Source organism: Pieris napi, chromosome 14, assembly GCF_905475465.1.
Source record: "Pieris napi chromosome 14, ilPieNapi1.2, whole genome shotgun sequence".
Taxonomy (NCBI): Eukaryota; Metazoa; Arthropoda; class Insecta; order Lepidoptera; family Pieridae; genus Pieris; species Pieris napi.
Window position 1 is genome coordinate 1341915 of NC_062247.1, and position 20515 is coordinate 1362429.

Below are 20515 nucleotides of genomic sequence, written 5' to 3' on the forward strand. Positions count from 1 at the left end.
AACTGTTACACCTTTCTAAACTGATCATGTTCCCTATATATACTAAAAAAAGTCTTTAGTTTTTATTTCCAATATTTAATTTCTAAAATAATCACAATTTTCAAATATTTGTTTTAAACTATTACGGTTTATATATATAAGTATATAATTCCTTATGTTTTTCATTCTTTTATATCTATAATCTTAAACTTTATGAAGCATAATAGTTGTAATGATTAACATTGTACATTATAAACACATTTATAATTTTAACTTACATTAATTATAATCTTATAAGTAATTAGATTTTTTTTCATTTGTGTGCTAATGTCATTACAAAAACAATTACCAAAAATAGTTATTTACACAGTGTATTCAATGGCCTTTTTTATAAATATTATACTACGACATGTACACAAATGATATATTGTGCTTACAGGTTTTTGTACTAGAGTCCTTGTGACACTGTTAACTTATATATCTCTATTAAACCAAATCAAGTAAGATTAGGTATCATGAAAATAATGCAATGAAATAAAATATAATTTTTATTTACGTGTACTGCCAGTTCTTGGATCTAGTGTGTAGTTCACAATGAAAAGTAATAAATCTCCGCAACTCTTTTTATTGGCCAGGTTCTTCTTAAATGCTCGACATGACATCTTAAGACTAATGGTAATAATTAAAATAGGAGCGTTAAATAACAGTGAAAACAACACATATATATATAAAACATTATGTATAATCTTTTTTTATTACTTACAGTTTTAAAAAATAATGAAACTGTTTTTTAATTTTTTTTCTTAGTTTATCTACTATGTTGGTGCCTACATCTGTATTGGCCTAGCTCACACATCCAATAAATAGTAACGGTTCTGCGAAGACATAAAGTATCTCTTGAATACAAAATCACACTAAGAATATTAAAAATGTATTTTTACATGGGTACTATATTTATATATCTTAAAAATCTAACCATCAATTGATTAAATTAATATTTAAAACAATGTATAATTTAAACAGCATCAATACATTTGAATCGAAATAGTGATATAGTTGTAGTTCCAAGCTCCATAAAGCGAGACTTTATTATTAATTTTTGATAGTTTTGATATGTTTGCGCCGTTTGTTGACCTTGTTACGCGACCTTGAGACGAATCATCTAATTTGAGGGCAGGGTTCAGAATCTACTTACCTACTGTGTGTCATAACATTCAAATACTTCATACATGAATATGCTATCGATTCCTATTTGATTCTAGTGTCTCCAGTTTGGTATTGATAAAATGTGTGGTATTTATTGCTGCTCAACAATGGATCTGTGTGTTGCCCCTAAAGCTATTTAAAGGATTTTATCTGAAAATTCTTGGTTTGAAGTGAACCATGACAAATTTAAAATCACTGTAGGATAATTACTAAGGTGTATAGTATTTTATTTAGTATGTCTATATATTAATAAATGTGTGATATTAAACATACGTTGACTGTGGTTTGTTACAGAGTTTCTTCAGACTTTTACAGGTTTACATAAACTCTAATTTATAACTAATATACTCTTATAAACAAACGGGACTGTTTATTAGCAACTCTCAACTAGATTAGAAAGTTTTGACACATTTCTTTATGTATAAAGTGACACAAGTAATAAGGACAAAAACACATTTTTAAATGTATTAGGAAAAGTAATAATTTTTGTTAAGGTTTAAATTTAACAAAGAATAATGCTGACAGGCTGGTTTATAAATAATATAATGGCTAATTCATAGGTAATGGATCAGACATTGTTTCCTTTCACCCATTTCTGAATCGGAATCAAAGTTCCATTAACAATTACCATATGAGCATTATTTAATTTTAACCGTTTTCAAAAAAACCGAAGAAGTTAATCAAATTACCTTTAAATCAGTTGTGTAGAAACTATAAATTTGAGAGTTATTTATGAGTAGGAATGCTTAATCCATTGACTAGGCAAGCATAAAATATTCATGTATCCCTTCATAGACTAATCAATTTAATACGCATTAGGAACATGTGTTATCTCAAAAACAACACAATTGGTTGTCTCATGCGATCAAAGTCCACGGGGACAGACATCACGCGATGTTTTGTCCTACTTATTATATATCTGCTATGATAACGTAGTCTAGAATGTAGTGCAGTTGGCCCAACGTGGGGACCACGTTCCCACAGGGGGGCAATTTGATTATTAAAGGGGGCTATTCGATAATTCATTAAAATTATTTGAGATTTGAATTTCGTTATATGTTATTTTTTTATTGTTTCGTTAACGTAATTTCTTTATAAAACCTATCATTTAAGTTACTTATAATACTTTATTAAATTTTTAATATCAAACATTATATATTATGTTACATACAAATTATAGGAAGGCTAAGCGCAAGAAAGTTTGGGAAATACTCTAGTGGGTTTGGTTAGCAAAAAAACGTTCAAAGAATTTATTTCTGAAGAACGTAATATGTTGTAGCTACATTTATATTAACTTAATAATGTATTAAAATTGTTATATATTTACTCTTAAATGTCGATTCAAAACCCTAAAGTTCTCGTTGTACACTTAGTTTGAGAGGTAATTTCAAATATGCATTAAAAACATTAAAGTAGTATAAAATAGCTGTTATTTCGATCTTGGAGTTTTATTTGGTTTAGTTTGTTGGTTGGATTCGGGGCTTAGTATATAATCGTGTGTTTTTAAAGAAAACAAAATAAATTTCTTGAATAATGTCCTGAAAATCCTCTGGACAGCTTGATTTCCCTTAAATTTGGTACTGTTATACTAAACGTGGCTGATATTTACAAGAATTCTCTGATATTAACAAATGAATTGCAATATCTGCAAGAACAGTCGAAAATTTATAAACACCTGCAAATGTTGCGACATTTTAAATACGAGCAAAAACCCTATTTAAATGTCAGCATAAATTATGCAGCGATATCGTGGCCGTGAGTTACCAATACGTCTTTTGTTAAAGTTATCTTTTTAATTTGCTCCTTTGTTTTTTTCAGTACAATGAATTTCTTCGTGTCTTTGTTATTCACTAGTGACTAACAGTTGTAACTTTAATTTATTTCTGATTAATATTAGACATACACATAACATTTATTACAAACAAAAACACACACACATAAACACACAAAATAATAATACTTAAAGAAAATAATAAAATAAGACATCAAAAACAATAAAAATTAAAAATTCCCTTTTGCCATTCACATATTACATTCTTGAATATTAAAAAAAATGTAATAGGAGGCAAGTGACACTCACATTGCCAGAAGGCTCGCAAGTGCGTTGCCGGCCTTTTAAGAATTAGTCTTTAAAGGAATTTCCTAAGTCGAATTGGTTCGGAAATTCTTCAAGCCCAGCTTCTTCTGCCTTATCTCAGTTGTCGGACGTTGAGGTGATACGGATGGTATTCTGTATTCTGCCTTGACGTCCTATAATGAAACTCAGCTATTAGTCTGAATATGCTCTAAGTCTCTTCTTTGTAGTCTTTATTACTAAAGGTCGGCCTTGTCTTGCAAAACCCTAGCTGATACGTCGACTTGCTGCCTCCATCACTCTATCCTCATCTTGTCTCAGTGTATGAGGGATTGAGTAGTTTTATTACATTTTTGAGTATAATTTAAGTTGAGATTTATTCTCATTAATACAGTTACAATTTTAATTACATTAAATTATAATTAAGTATGCCAATTGCATTCTTTGTGATTTATTTAATACATGTTAGGAATGTTTGAATATAAAATAATAGGGACAAATATTACAATATATTTTGCAGTGAGGCAAATAATAATTGCGCTCATCAAATCAAAAAAAATTCAGCCGTGTTTCATGCGGTTTCAAAGTTGAGAGTGGTTAAGCCAGAACTCCAACAGTCGGATTAGGGGAAACTGTTACCGTGCCTCCCGTCCAAAGCAGATGGGGTTGTTGGGTTCTAGTGGTCCATTGAACCTCATGAACCAGCCCCTCCCTGGGTCACTTTAATAAGATGTCCCCAGCACTGCGGCATGTTCAGTAAATTGATTTCCCAAAATAAGGGGTTCTATTGTAGCTTTCAGCGTCTATAATATTAGTAATCCCTATCATACAACATCGTTTAGGTAAAGGCAAGTTTTGTACACAGATAAATATGACTCTTCTAATTATCGTAAATCAATACGTAACCTATCACCCGGCTAGCGGCATATCCGTAAACAGCTATCTCCGGGCAAAGAACACATCCGCGTTTATCAGCCCTGTTACGATAAACTATCCGGGACCTTCGGAGATAGTGGGTCTGAAGTGCATGTCTCGCAAGGATTGTTTACAGTGTTGGGAATTATTCGTTTAGCGCTCAGTTTTACTCCTATGTTATACATTTTGACATAGTTTATTTCGAATTTATTATTACTCCCATACGAGACAGTTTTAATTTAGACATTTAGGGTCTGTTTCACAATGTATGGATAAAGTACCAAATAGCTATGCAACACATAAATTATTTGGAAGATAAATTGTGCTATTTGACATTCATCGGACTCATAATTTATGATAGACTTTATGTGACGAATAGCGCTATCTGACAGTCGTGAAACGCAACAATAGTGTTTATCCTACCAATAAGTAATAAATAGCTAATTTGGAACTTATGTAGAACTTATCCGTACATTGTGATACAGACCCTTCGTATTTAATTTAAAATATGAAGGAATTGAATGTTTTATTTTGTATAAATATTATGTTTAATTTAATAATAATCGCACGTTTTTCTATTCAATACAAAGGGACTTATACTTAATTATGAGTAATATATGAATAAAAGATTTACGTGTTATAATAATATAGCCTTTATATTCCGTAACTCTCTGATGTTTAATATATTTTCACTACAGTATATCTCGGGAGATCGGTGTGCCTCCTTCTCAAACCCACTGTTATATATCCTTTGCGACTCTTCTCCAGTTGGAGTACTAGAAGCCTACTGTTAATTTGACTTCCTCCTCCCACCTTTTGCGTTGTCGGCCTTTTCTTCGTTTTCCCTCTTTATGGCACCATTCCATTCATTAATTCCGTCCATCTGTCTTATACTATATAGTTATTTATTTTATCACATATTTATATTAATAACAAAATCTGGGGTACTCTTTTGTCTCTTTCTGTCTAATTGTGGTTTCGCTGTGACAAAGAATACTAGTTTAAACGGTGAAATTAGGCTGAATTAGTTAAGAGGTATTAAATGTGATCAACATACGGAAAAAAAATATTCCCATTTTTAATCCTATGCAGTTCGTGATCTATTCTCGTCGGTCGGACTTCGCTCCCGTACATTATCCTATCCGCGCCTGCGTGTGCGCCGCCTTCCGCCCGCCTGCTGCCATCCGCTTCGGGTTACCATACTTTTATTTTAAAGATATAATTATCATAAAGTTTTACGTTTGGTTTAAATTAGGCCGATATTTTGGTTTATCTTTCTAATCTGTTACGTATACACTCGCGATATAATATTCTAATGTATGTATAATGTATATTGTTATAATGTGTGTTAAATTAATTAAATATTTTAAAATAATGTTTTATTATAAATTGAAGTCCTGCTATTGTATTCTGCTATTGTCTCTCTCGACGCAGGGACATACCGTCTCTAAACGTATTCTACAAGGTGTGTGTGTTCATCACTGTCCGAACTGCATTAACTCAAAATTTCATCCGCAACACCTAGATGGCTGGAAGTCTTCAATGGTCCGCTTTCAGATATTTTCTTTTGCGAACTAGCGAACTGTGGAATCGTCTCTCGATGAGGGTCTTCCCTAGGAGATACGACCTCCAACTGTTTTTAATATTACCCTTCGTCCTGTTCTTGAATCTTACCCTTAAATCTTGGTCACAGTAGCGTCTAAACCAAGTTCGCCACTTAGTCACTAGCGGCACGTTTCCAGTTGTTCAGCGTCGTTTGTTTCTTCTATTTTCTTATAATTCAAATCGTCAAAAGTGAAGGTATGTTTTTAATAAACATTTTTTGGATTTAATTACTGCATTTGGTACAAAATACTTTAGAAATGAATAAAGTATCGAACCTTATTCATTTCTAAAGGCAGAACACGGAATTCGCCGTATCACCTCGACATCCGTGGTTTCACAACTGAGTGTTTTTTAAGGCAGTTTTTGCCACTATGTGGAAAAAGCTGCCCACTTGGTATTTACGAACTAGTTCGTTTTAGGGTCCTTTAAGAAAACAGCGTATCAACGAATCTATAAGATTGAATAGATTTTCAATTAAGGTATTTATATAATATACATATATAATAATATATTGTATGTTCTATAAGTTTATAACGTAAATATTGTTTCTTAAACTTTTATTTAATTTTAACAGCGTCATGTTATTTTCTATAACTTGTAACTGCATGCAGATTCGCAGGTATTTTAACCAAATTAATATGTTATAAATTAAAAATATTGTATATATGTAGTAAACAATAGCAACGATTGGAAATAAACGGGGTTTTGTTATTAAAATTTAGAGGCAAAACAGTAATACTCAATTATTCTCTATTATTTATGTTACAGAGAGTTAATATATATATACATACATATGATTACTTATAGTAAAGACCTTTAGTTAAATCAGTGAAATAGACTGATTTTATTCTTATATACATTTATTTATTGCTTATAATTCAATTAAAAAAAATGATAATGCTAAATATATTTTAATAATTTAGTGAATTAACCCATACTAGCAGGTCTCTCCAAAACAGGGAAATAATTATGACACATTGCCAGTGTTTAATTAAGGTCGGGCAATAAGTGTTGCACGAGGTCTAAGATATATATTTTCTTACGTAATACAAGAAATTGAGACTCCAAGTAAGGTAATGTTTAAGAAAAGGGCGTATTACAATGAATATCTTTATATTATAAAACTACCGAAAGTTAAAGAGACACATCTCAAACCTACGTACATACTTATTTTGCCCAACTTGTTCAACTTTTCTAACAATCAAAACTTATGATTCATTCTTAACAACATCTTTTCTACCTGTCCTATGCTGAAACGGAAAGTAGTCTTATTGTACCAGTAGTTTCATTATAAAATTGTATGTGTTATGTAGAATGTACTACGTCAAGTACCATTAATATGTCAAATGGCTCTTCCATTAACTGCCCTCGACACGGAATCCTAGTGCACTTTTTAACTAAACATTCTTTTTTATTATGTGTAATAATTTTTTTTTCAAAAATCTTGATATAATTGTATTTATATTTATTTATTTATTTAATTATAAGTAATCTTACAGCTAACATACATAATATTACAAAACAAACACTTAGATAGTACAGAAAGCCAAAACAGATTACATAGATAAACAATATTATATACGAAAAATAAAACAAATAAGCGCATCAATAGACAAAACTGAAATTTAATATTTAAAACAACAAATGATACTAAATATTTTGAATCATTTATGTTTATTTTATCAAATATTAAATGACACAGACACCAAACAATCATACATATGCATTTAATCCCGAAAGTAAAATTGATTACGTTTTTGATATACACAAGTAATATCTACTTAGAGCTACCAGAGCACAGTAAATACTCAATTGTAAACTTTAAGGATTTGATACATACATGATATTGTATCGAAGACATACATAGGTATAAAACTACTGGAGATTACTTAGTAAATTAAGAAAATAAATTTAAACGTAAAAATAGGTTGGTAAGCCAAACTACAGCTGTCATAGTACCCGTCATATGAGAGGTCATCGGGTCCTCACAACCCATCAGAGGCAAAGAAGAAATTGCACTCTAATGCGACATTAAAACCATGACCTCTTTATTTATTCATTTATAGCTCAGGCCAAATTTTAACTACAAATATAATAAAACTATACAATTTAGCTATCTAATCCTTTGCAAGTACATATTGAAATTAGGTTCAACAGTTAGCGGGGAATGGGAGCTTGTAGACGCTGGACTGCAGAGCAAAAACGTTTCCGTCAGCGCTGATAATTGTCCGGAACGTAGTCTCATAATCTCTCCCATCAAGTTCCGTTTCGTTATTTAACCAAATTTAATCAAAGCTGATTTAAAGAAGTCTATTAAGTATGAAGGTGTGCAATTATTTAATCAATTACCCTCTAAAATTCGTAATATTAGCGTGTTTAATCAATTCAAAAGGGCATTAAAGATACATATTAGAATGAGCCTAGTAGACTAAAATTGGGAAAGCTGATGGCGACACGTATCTCGCTCGTATATTATATTAAGTTTCTCATGTAAATAAAAATAAATTTTTTGTAATGAGAAATAAAGTTCTTTAAACATTTGATTTCCTACGAAGATCTAGTGAGTCATATCCACATCAAGAACTTCGTAGGGTAAGGGAAAAAGTTGTATTATACATTACATTTATTTTGTATGTAATTTATAATATACATTTTATATCTACGAGAGTAATGTTACAAGGGCTTCGACCTCGTAACAAACCCTTAACAAATTTCTTTGTTTTTGATATGATCTTCTTATCCAACATCTCGATGTATGTAAAGTAGTGTTGCCCAAATGCAAGACCAAGACGAGACTTAGGCCAGTCTTGGTATTGTCTTGCGTCAATACACCTGGTCTCGGTCTTGGTATTGGTATTGCGCTCTCAGTCTTGGTCTTGGTCTTGATCTTGCAGCAAGAGTCTCGCAAGTCTCGCAAGACTTGCAAATACCTATTTGCCTATTGCTATTTGTGGGGGCTTGCGGGCTATCCTGGAGCATTCACCAATGTACAATGTTCATCAACCAATAATAGCAGGCAGGCTACAGGCATTGTGTTGAGATTAGCAGATTTCATTGCAGTGTGCGTAGGTACATTTTTTAGGCAATTTGTCGTACTCGTGACTGGCGCGCTTTGCTACGTAGGTACTGTCGTTAAAGTATGTGTACCTAAGTAAGACACGATGTAGGTACCTACTACAACAAAATTGTATTCCTTAGAAAAATAATCGTCGTACATACACGACGATTATTTTTATTTATTTATTAAATCATCGCTGAAGACAATAGTCGCTACTAGAGTAGGTACGATAGAAGTTGATAAACCGACACTGCAATTCTCGATGATTTTAAAACAAAATGCGTAAAGCAATATGACGTCGCTCATATTTGGAACTTTTCCACGTTTCAAGTTTGTTAAAATCACCCACTTCCAATTTTGCAGTGCAATGTCCTTTAAAAAGGTATAATAGGTAATCTATATATATATAAAAATGAAACCCGTTTTCCGTTGTCACGACATAACATGAAAACAGTTTGACCGATTTGTCTAATTTTTTTTAATAATATACCTTGAAGTACGAAGATGGTTCTTACGGAGAAAAATTAAAATAAAATTGAGTGAATCAGTCTAAAAACAACACTTTTCTATATTCCCATACAAAATATTCGTAATAATACTTAAAAGTGAATTTGAACTTTAATACCATAGCATAAAGTTCAAGTGTTAGTGGAGGGGTTCCGGGAAGGTAAATTTTTATTTTTTGACATAATGTATTTGTTGTCTTATCAATTTTCTTTTTTTATCTTACTAGCTAGACCGGTGTCCCGAATAGCAGAATAAGTATAAATATAAAGAATCGACTGTTAGGCGGTACGATGTTCGCCAGGCCAGCTAGTAATAATATAAACTAGGTATATTTTTATTACTTATAACAATTTTTATAAAATCTACCTATCCTTACGACTACATTCTTCCTTGCGAGGACAACATAATCTATTTGCGTCCGTTCTGAGCACCCGGAAACTTATTTTATTCTTTAGAACATGGGCAGTGGCGGCGACCTTTGACATGAAAGCGACGGCGGCAACACAAAGTCTAGAAGCGGACTAAATTTTTACCTATTTTGGTGGGGTTGTCGATGTTGGCATTAGCACAGAAAAATAAAATTAAGTAAACACAACGTTTATCCACTTTTTAATAACTAGGTATCCACGATAGAATATTTTTTCTACTAATTTCCTAAGGGTCGATTCGACCAAACTTCAATTTATACACGAGTAACTATACCAAGAATAATCTATTCCATGATTTTAATCTCGAGTAAATCCATAGTCGTTTGTCCACGTAATCGATAGTATAATTGCGCTAGGAATAACAATACGCGAATAGCAAGAAAATGGTGAACGAAAATAAAACTCGGCAAATAAATGTTGTTCTACAACGGGACAGTGTAAGAGCATACATCATGTCAACTCGATTTTGCCGTATTATAGTGTGAAAAAGTAGCTTTTAACAGGTGTCAAACGACAACAAAAAGTTTTTATTTCTTGTTTGTTTGAGGCTTTCGTCTAAACAGGAACTTCTGTTGAGCCCAGTTTTTTTAGAGAATTTCATTCTAATATTATAGAAAATAAAAAATCTAAAAATAAATAAATAAATAATAAATTGTTTAAACGTTTCATTATACAATGCCAGCCTATTAATGTAGTGCGTTGCGTTGACTTGAAATTAAAACACAGAACACATATTTGTGAAATGACAGAAATCAGCTGATTGGACTGACTGACGCCATTAAATTATTCTAGGAATAGCTGTTATTCCGTGCGAAACGGCGGTATAGTTACAATTCCCGAATAAGCCCACTATTCTTAGAATTTGTAGTTGGTAAAACGTAAAATTTATTTACTCTCGATTAACTGACGATTTATTCTAAGATTAAGATTTACTCTTGTTTGGTCGAATCGACCCTAAGTACTCAGTCTAAATATCTTTTTCATAATTTTTGTTTTTCAATAATATGTTGTGTGTAATTGTATGGTAAACTCTAAATCTTACTAGAGAGCTTTTTTAAAATAAACTTATTGAAAGCACTGACATGGCATATACACTTTTCAATCTTGCTGCTCACATTTTAGTACCTAGGTATCACTCACTATCTACCATTTACCGATATTAACAATGATTATTTCGAAATCAAAATATTCGCAATTCAATAGATGCAATACCTACTTAGTTATTAATTATCATCTCGCCCGACAGCTTTTAACGCTGTAGTGTTCGAATTCAAGCCAGTGTGAGAATGTATTTAAATAAAAAAAACTCAGGGCATTCAATTTATACCTACCTACTGCTGGGACATCTTCAAGGTCATTTAATTTTATACTGCTATACCAACCCTACCAAAATAGGTAAAAATTTGTGTGCCTCTGTCGGCGAATGCGGCGCTCAGTGTCAAATGCTGTGTTACACTTGTTGCAAACCGCGTCTTTGTCGGTAAATTATCAAATAAGTAGGTATTTAATACACCGACCGACCAACAGTTTATTCGCAGAACGTCACATTTCCCCAATCAACTTTGAACCTTAATTCTTTAGCGATAAACTTGAAAATCTGTTGAAGAAATTTGATAGATTGTAGTACCTTGATGTGCTGGCGTCTGTACCATAGTATTGGCTGCCGTAGAAACTGTTACTAGACCTACTCGACTCGCTGTTAGTTTTAAATTTTGCTAAATAGAAGAATAATATAAACTTTGAAACATAAGTTTCACACCTACATGATGTTTATATAATTTTGTTAACTATAATTTTAAGCACATACCAACCTACGAGTACTAACGTTAGATCTGCACATTAGACATTAACAAGCATAACATATTATTATAGGTAGATACCTACAAGGTATGAACTTTGCTAGAAAGTTATTAGGGAACAGATTTGTGAGTATTAACACGCTACCTACTTAATAAATTGTTGAAATATAATAAGTACTTACCTACCTAATCAATACAATACGTTTCAGGGTGCTTTCAGACGAGCGGCACGTTGCCAATTACAAATACAACTGCAGCCCTTAGTTTAGTGTTATGATTTGTGATACCTACGGTTTTGATACTGAGGAACGTTTCTCAAAATCGGGATTGAAACCAAATACCTACTTAATAACGCCCAAATCTCAGTTTGTCTTAACTGCAAGACGCAAGAGTCTTGCAGGCTTAAGTATTGTCTTGCTCAAGTCTTGCAGGGTTCAGTCTTGGTATTGGTCTTGCTATAATAAGGCGGTCTTGGTATTGGTCTTGGTCTTGCAAAAACGCAAGAACAAGACCAAGACTGCAAGACCAAGACCGATTTTGGGCAACACTAATGTAAAGGCCTTTGTATTGAGTATTTACTACGATGTTTGCCGATTGGGTTGTTGACCTTGCTAAATATACTTCCTTTATGCACGTGCGAATGTATGTTTTAAAGGAAAAATAAGGTCAGATTTTGTTCGAGCAATAATGTAATTCTTTCCCAATGTTATTGTTGATACCAGGCTTTTATTTTGTTGTAAAACATCTGCTTATTATCGTGACGGAAGCGTATTTTTTTTAATACTTCGTTGCAGTAATACAGAAATACAGTACAATTAAAATAAGTACATAAAAAGGAACCTAGGAAAAAAATTATAAGGTGAGCGCAAGACAAAATTATTGGTATGTTCCATTTAGAAAGGGATAATAAAAAAAGGGCACATGAATCATGATAATTTCAGATGAGTTAGTACGAAGGTTAGCGATACCATGTGGCAGGAAACAGTAGAGATTTAAAGGAAGATAGAGAAGGAGCTAAGCGGATAGGCACGGGAAGTGAATTCCATAGCCTCAATGCAGAGACCTTGAAGGATTCTTTTTTTTATTTTTTTTATTGGACAATTCACACCAATTGACCTAGTCCCATGCTAAACTGGTCAAAAATCGAACCCGGGACCCATGAATTCGCAGTCAGGGGTACTAACTACTAGACCAATGAGCCGTCAAATTCGCTAAGAAAGGAAGAGTTGTGATGGGATTTCAAGGATATAGTTTTCGGAAGAGCGTAGGCTATAGCTACCTAAGGCTAATAATAACAAAATAAGACGTAAAACAAACTTATTTAATCAAAAACTGTGAAATCAGACGTCGAAAAATTGACGTTTAACAAAAATCGTTTGTGATCCTTTGTCCGATTTCTTTATTAGTCTAGTCGACAAGTTGAAAATGGAACAAAATAGAGATACTACTCTTAAAATTATGTGCGATAGCTCATTGGATCCGGAATGACGTCTAGAAAAATGTGCTAAAAGCGTGTATTAGCACATAAAAAATTGCAAAAGTTATAGACCATTAAAGATGAAAAAATAATGGCATTTAGTTTTTTGCCAATATTTAATAAACTATTAATATTTAAGAAATTTCAAATAAAGATTCTGAAAGAGGAGGAAATTTCTAATAAAAAACTCCTGACTCCCAGAACTCTATCTCCATTATTTATAATGTTAATTTAACGCTGAAAATAGGTCTGCGGGTGACATTTTTAGGATTCGCGCGTGGCGTCAAAAGCGACTACGGCACATTAATTAATTTATTTAAGGTATTGAATATTTTTTTTTAAATTTGAAAAAAATATGGTGTGTTCTGAACACTATAATTAATTTATTCCCGTTGAAAATTTTACTTAAAGTTAATTTTTCAACAAGTTAAATAATTGTTAACTAACGAAATTTTCTCGAACGACCGTCTTAATTGTAAGTGAAAAAAAATGTTTAAATAATGGTCGTAAAAATATTTCGCTTCGTAGAGCCTTTCTTACATACATACTTAACAAGATCGTGCCATAAAAGTTAAAAAAATATTTATACTTTGTTTATAACAATTTTTTTACTTAAACAAAAACTTAAAAATCCATGTAATGATGTTAAAAAAAAAATTTTTTTTCTAAATCATCATATAATCGTTTTTTTATTAATACAAGATATTATTGTTTATAATCGTTTTTTTTAATTTTCTATTGTTTAAATAATTAGTTAAGAATTTTTTTTTTCCTAAAAATCATAATTGACAGTCTTCTATAAAGTAACAGAAAAAAAAATTTTTTTAAATCAACAATTCTATTGTTTATTAACTTACCAATTTGTTATAAACAAATATTCAACTTTTGTTTATTTTTGTATCTCTATTTTGTTCCATTTTCAACTTGTCGACTAGACTATATAGACAAGAACGTGTTCAGCCTTCTGTGCATGACGTACGTTATAATTTGGGTCTAGGACACGCCAATTTCCACGCGATGTTTTCCTAACTTACGAAGATATGTTAATTGGGCGTTTAGGGAAAATTTGGTACCCGAAATCGAACGCTCGACCTCAGAAAGACTCGTTTTATAGAACAAAGAGATACGGACAGTGGGCTCATCTAATGTTAAGTGATACCGCCAGAGGGTTCGCGAGTGCGTTGCCGGCTTTTCTATATTTTGTTATTCTATGAGGCAATAGCTAAGTGTTAACTGATAGTTAATTTATTGCATACCGCAGTTCTTCGAGAATAGTTTATATGATGTTAAATTTAAAATATGTCGGTATTAATTAAAGATATGACTTTTAAATAATTTATATCAATTTCCAAGTAGGTAATTAAATCAAAAGTTTATCTATGTACATTAATTGATCTATATTGTTTGTTATTGTGTAATATCTATATTTAGATAGAGAGATAACCTTAAAAAGACCTTTTTAATCGAATTGGCAACATACTTGATAATATTGAAAACGCTAGCTTGAATTTCTATACTTTTTACACCGACTTCAAAAAAGGTGTTTAACAGTTGGAAATTTTTAACTTAAAGAACAGTCGAATTTTCATCAAAATCGGTTTAGTAGCTTATGAGATATCCATGCATATCAGAGGGCACTCTACTACTTTTAAGTACCTACTCTAATTTAACTTAATTTTTTTTTAATGTCTTTTTTATTCCCATACATTATTGCGTTTTTAAAGTAATTAAATAGACAAAGACTTAAGTTAATGCTAAAGTTTATTAAAAATAATGACATTTATTGGTACTTTCGTTAACATGTTTTATCTCGTTTATTTATATATAATATATGAGGAGAATGATAAGGACAAAATAACTTTAAAGCAGAGTACGATTATGAACAATAAATCTTACAACAATGTCTACGGTAATATTTGTATAGGGCGTTATTTGTATATTTCCAAATACCACGCAAAAGTTGCTGATCATAGTAATTTACACCAAAATCCTCTTTCATGATAAGGGATGAAATAGGATTCAGATGAAAATTGGTTCTTGCTATGAATCAGATTTGCTTTTGCAATTTTATTCATTAATTACAGTCCATGATTAAAGTTACTCTACCTAGCAAGGTAGAGTTCTGTTTTCAAAATCGAAGCAAGTAAAATAATAATTCCAATTTTGAAATTGCGTCAATTTCAAGTTAAGTTGTTTGTAACAGACTACCTTAAGACGCTTGGAATATCAAAAGCGTTCTCTTTTCAAAATTTAAGCAAGTACTTGAATAATTCAATTTTTGAAATTGCGTCATTGACAAGGTTATTTTCTTGTCACAGACTATCTAATACGTAAATTGCGTTCTCTTTTCAAAATTTAAACAAGTACTAGAGTCTATCGCATATTTAACCGGTTTTGTTATGTAGACACAGTGTCTTTATAGTTGGACAGTAATTTTGATGCTTGGTTGTTTATAATTATTTTACCCGTATCACCTCGACGTCCGTCGTTCCACAACTGAGAATTTTCTTTTTACTGAAGTTTAAGTTTGCCCCTTGTTCTAACTATAAAAAAAGTGCGTGCGTACGGAGTACACGTGTCAGAAGTGAAACATCTTTGGCAAATTAATTTTTAACTCTTGTTCATATTTATACAAATCTAACACTTACGCAAACACAAAAAGGTAGATATGTTAGGAATTAATTGAATTTAATTGTCATTAAAATATTAAAAGTGTCGTCGAAAATTAATACAAATAAAAATTTAATTTTTTAAATATATCTCTTCGATAATAAAAACACGTGGCAATTTAATTTACAATTCGTCATTTGAGATTTCAATAAAATATTTTGCATAAAATATAAAATACCTACTAATATTTCATAAATTCTCTGTACGAAATTTTAATTTTAAAAATAGAATTTCGGTTATTCGCTCTTCTCACTCTCTCTCAACCGGTCTCTATCGCTCTTTCCCTTTCGACAAAAACGCTGCACATCTTCGTGATGTTCCGTAAAAATTTTACCCTCATGCGCCTAAAGAAGTTTCACTTCAAAATGCTTGCTATGAAAAAGTATGCATAAACGAACAAGGGAAATTGCAACGTAGGTTTCTTAGTTGTCGCGCAAAGTCCAGTTGACGTTACCAGATCACGGTCACGGTTTAAACGCTAACTCAGTCTCCGAACGTTGGTTGTGTCGGATGCACGTGTACCTAGGTTTACTGTGGCTGTGATATATGTGACTAATAGTGATATTTTGTACTTTAAGGTAGGTTTTATTGTGACATAGTCTGTTTTTTAGACATAGCGTCTTTATCATTTTGTTTCTGACACGTGTCGCTTTCTTTTGTTTATCGACAAATGTCATTTCTCGCTATGACGTAGTTTACGCGCGGTTTTGACATATGGGGGTTTCAGGTGCTGACAAATATCTTTATATAAATTTAAAGCGCTTGTAATTACTAAACGACTGCACCGATTTTGTTGAAATTTTCTAAGTGTTTTTTTTAGTTGTATACGTGTAATAGTAAATGTTTTGTCTAACAAATGTTGATACGTTTATGACGATCATCATCGTCAATTAGTCCGTCAGAGGTCAACAGCTTCCGCCTGTTAATGGTTTATTTTGCACTGGCTTGTGCTGCAACAGCTGGATTATTGAGTTTTATACTCTGGTAGGCCAGGGTCTTGTTATTTGTGTAAAGGAAAACAATTAATAATATCTTAATAAAAAAAATTGTAACTGCTTCACAGATTTTGATAAAATTTTGTGTTTAAGAAAAGTCGTTAACTATCTTTATACACTTAGTTACAAGGCCAATCCAAAAGTTTTAATTTTTTACGATTTGGCATTAAAAATACTTATGACTCTTAAGTGAAGTCAAAGGTCATGAGGAAAAAGGTATGAGGTCAGAACGAGAAACAATTTAGTTTTTGTATGTTAAACTCAAGTACTCCTGGATCGGTTCAGTAGTCTCTTTGAATGATATCCCCATAAGAATGCCTCTCGAAATCCTCGGAGCAGTGAGGTCGCTTCTTGAAGCCTGCGAACCAGGAAACTTCTGAGCCTCTAGAAGAAGCTAGGTTGGTCTAATTAGCCTAAACTTTACGCACAACGGACCAAATGAGCGTCTAAGTACGGAAATTAGTCCACACTACATAGATATATATATATATATATATATATATATATATATTCATGAAGAATAAGAAGTCGAGCATGGTAATTAAAAGAAAGCTCTTCAATACTTGTATACTATCTGCAATAACATATGGATCTCAAACTTAAGCGCCCACTAAAGCGCAACATACAGGTGTGTCAAAGATCGATGGAACGATGTATGATAGGGAAGAAAAGAATATACAAAATCAATAATACAGCTTTAAGAAAAACAATAAACTAAAGTGGAAATAGCTCGACACACGGAACAGAAAAGTGGAGGAAAAAAGTACTAAACTGGTGCCCAAGGTACAGCAAACGAAAAGAGGGAGATAACTTAGAAGGTACCAATAATTGAAAGAAACAGCAGGTGGTACATGACAGAGAGTGGCACATTGCAGAGAGGAATGGCGGGATTTTTCGGGGCCTTTGCCAAAAACGGGCACAGAGATACAGAAAGAAAATTGAAATAGAAACGTGTTTAAATGTATCTGAATTAAAGGCTATTATTATTATTATAATATACATATAAGAATGCCTTCCCTATATATATTTCCATGTAAAAAGTCCAGCTGCAAAACGAAACCGCTATAGTGATATTTTATCAATGTCCATTGTCACTAGTTAGTAGTAGTGCAATAAACATGTCTTTTAGCATTTAAATTTTGCAGTTCACCATGAGTTCCATAATTGGTTTTACCATGACCCATAAGATCTCAGACTTCCTTGTTTTTAAAATGTTATACACCGCCCCACAAAACATATGACTCAATTTAAAGGTGTTCACGAGTTAGGGTGAAATTTATAAAAAAAAAAAAACGTACCTAAGAACTAAGTGTCTTCCCCTTAATAGATACTGTAAGTAGTGTTATTAAACACTTTCTTATGTCAAATATCCTTTTTAGTACATTAGGTTTTACTTATTAGTCTTAAGTTAGGCTAGATCGTTATGTCGATGATGTCTCAGTGAAGAGGCAATTTATTTAAGAAAAAGCTTAGCTCGGGTGTTGCGAACGTAAGAGTTGATAAGTGTTATCGCAGGATTCCCCGTAAAAACTTCTATACAAAATATGTATATTATATTTCTTCTACCGCATATACCTGTAGCTCAGTTTCATCATCGGACGTCAAGGCAGAATGCAAAATACCATCTGTATAACTTCGTCTTTCTTAAGGCAATTTTTGCCGCGCATGTGGAACCAGCTGCCCACTGATGTATATCCGTACCAATTCGACTTAGGGTCCTTCAAGAGAAGAGCGCACTAATTCTCAAAAGGTCTTCTCTCTCGTCTCTCTCGTCTTCTGCATTTGCGAGGCTTCTAGCAATGTGAGTTCCGTGGGCCATGTATCACTTAACATCAGGTTTTGCCTCCTGTTACATTATAAAAAACCATCAGTCACATTTTAAACCTAGTTAAAATTACAATAACTAAAATAGACAAAATTATTAATTTTTGATAATCACGCGTAGATCACTACACTGAAGTTGCAAATCACGTTATATTGATTATTATCAAAGCATTTAATTCAATATTGATTGTGAAATTTAATTAATTTCGTACAACTTGGTAACAATGATAAGTATTATCAATGTTTACACAGGATTTAGATTGTTGCTAGTGCATTTGTAAGTCAATCAGTAATCGGGGTAAAATTCAATGTCGAACTATGAGTGATATTCAGAAATGAAAACGCGTACTATATACGAGTCGTATGTCAAATGTCAATACATGTTTGACGTACGGGAAGTCAGACTTAGCCCTTAGCGCTGCTGTAACTGATGTACAGAAGCGCCGTGAAGCACAAGAACACGGTCAACGAAGCATCGATCTTTCGGTGGAAGTGCTTTTATGCGCACGAGTTATTCTATCTATTATATAAGAATTGCTTTGTCTCGCTAAAACTCGTGAACGGCTGGACCGATTTCGCTGATTCTTTTTTTGTTGTGTTTGTTATTGTCAGGAAAAGGTTCTTATGAAAGAAAAAAATTGCGCGAAAATTTAGAAAATTAAAGAATACTTAACCACCATACAATTCAAACTTTTTTAAAAACGAGTGGAGCATGACGTACAGACCCGAGCGGTAACGCAAGTCCGGCTCTGTACATCAAGAGCAAACAACGTATACGGCGAGAGAACGTTGAGGTATTTGCTACCGCGGCTAATAAATAGTCTACCAAATCACATATTAGATTGCCTAACGCCAACCAATATTTAAAACAGCAAATTAAAAAACTACTTTTATATGCATTTGTCGCGCTCCTAAACAAGATTGTTATGGTTACATCAATATAAACCACAGCGGTTTGCTAATGTAACTTGTTATGATTGTATTATATTTTTTGTAAAATAAAGAAATTAAAAAAAAAATGTAAACTTATGGCGTTTGACATAACATTGACAGAATGCGTGCTGCAAATATCGTCAAAGAGGATGTAAGATAATTATATTGATAAAATACATATAAAATAATAATCAATAAATTTATTTCAAAAAAATATGTAATATAGTATAGTCTATACTTATAACTAGATCAGCACATTACATTAAAAATCTTTTAGAAAGGGAGTCTCTTTGTGCAAAAACCAAACTCAGTTGAAGCTAAATTTCGCCTCTGAACCTTGCCCTGAACTGCGACAATAACTTGATTACAAAAATGAATTGCTATTCGTTTGTCTGAAACACGAGAATGGCTAGACCGATTTGGCTCATTTTGATCTTCAAATATTTGTGGAAGTTCAGGGAAGGAACATGAAATATGTATGATGTATAAATATTTTAATACAGAAATATTTTTATATATTTACACATCACAAACATACGAGTCATAGTACGCGCTCTCGCTCACTTATAGTCGTTTAAAACTTGACTGTGTTTAAGCTTTTTAAGTGTATTTGTTTTGTTCCTAATGTCCTCGATGCTATAATATACATATATACCATACCGGTTATATTGACCAAAATCAAAGGTCCCGGCTGAATTCTATTGTATTAGGTATTAATAACAACGTCATCGGCTGTTACGACTATCAGTTTTTACGGCCAAATATGAGTAGTCCCTTCGATGTCGTTATAACAGATTTTATATAATATATTCCCTTGTTAAGAAAACTCGAGAGGACTGGCGCAGTCATTTCTCCAAAGAAGAAAAGACTCATTAGTGTCAGAAAGGAAAGGACGATCTAATCGTCTAAAAAATAATCACGGAACGAATCGTCGCTGTAGAATGATAACCTCAAAACGAAAAAAAAATTTTAATTTCGTCAATGTTCGATAAAATATTTGTATGTGTTTTTGTCCATAGTTTTAGATGGTTAAACTTATTTATTA

At 32.3% G+C, this 20515-nt stretch overlaps 1 protein-coding gene across 2 annotated transcripts in view; it reads left to right on the forward strand.

Moving 5' to 3' along the window:
- Window positions 1-20515, forward strand: part of LOC125056303 (long-chain-fatty-acid--CoA ligase 4) — a 75320-nt gene that overhangs the window by 625 nt on the left and 54180 nt on the right. Inside the window, exon 1 of one of the 2 annotated variants that reach the window (XM_047659333.1) lies at window positions 16162-16296. The exons of the other annotated variant lie outside the window; for it this stretch is intronic. The gene's annotated coding sequence lies outside the window, so the exon portion shown is untranslated. Of the gene's footprint in view, window positions 1-16161; window positions 16297-20515 lie in introns of those variants that run through there. 2 annotated transcript variants of the gene reach the window in all.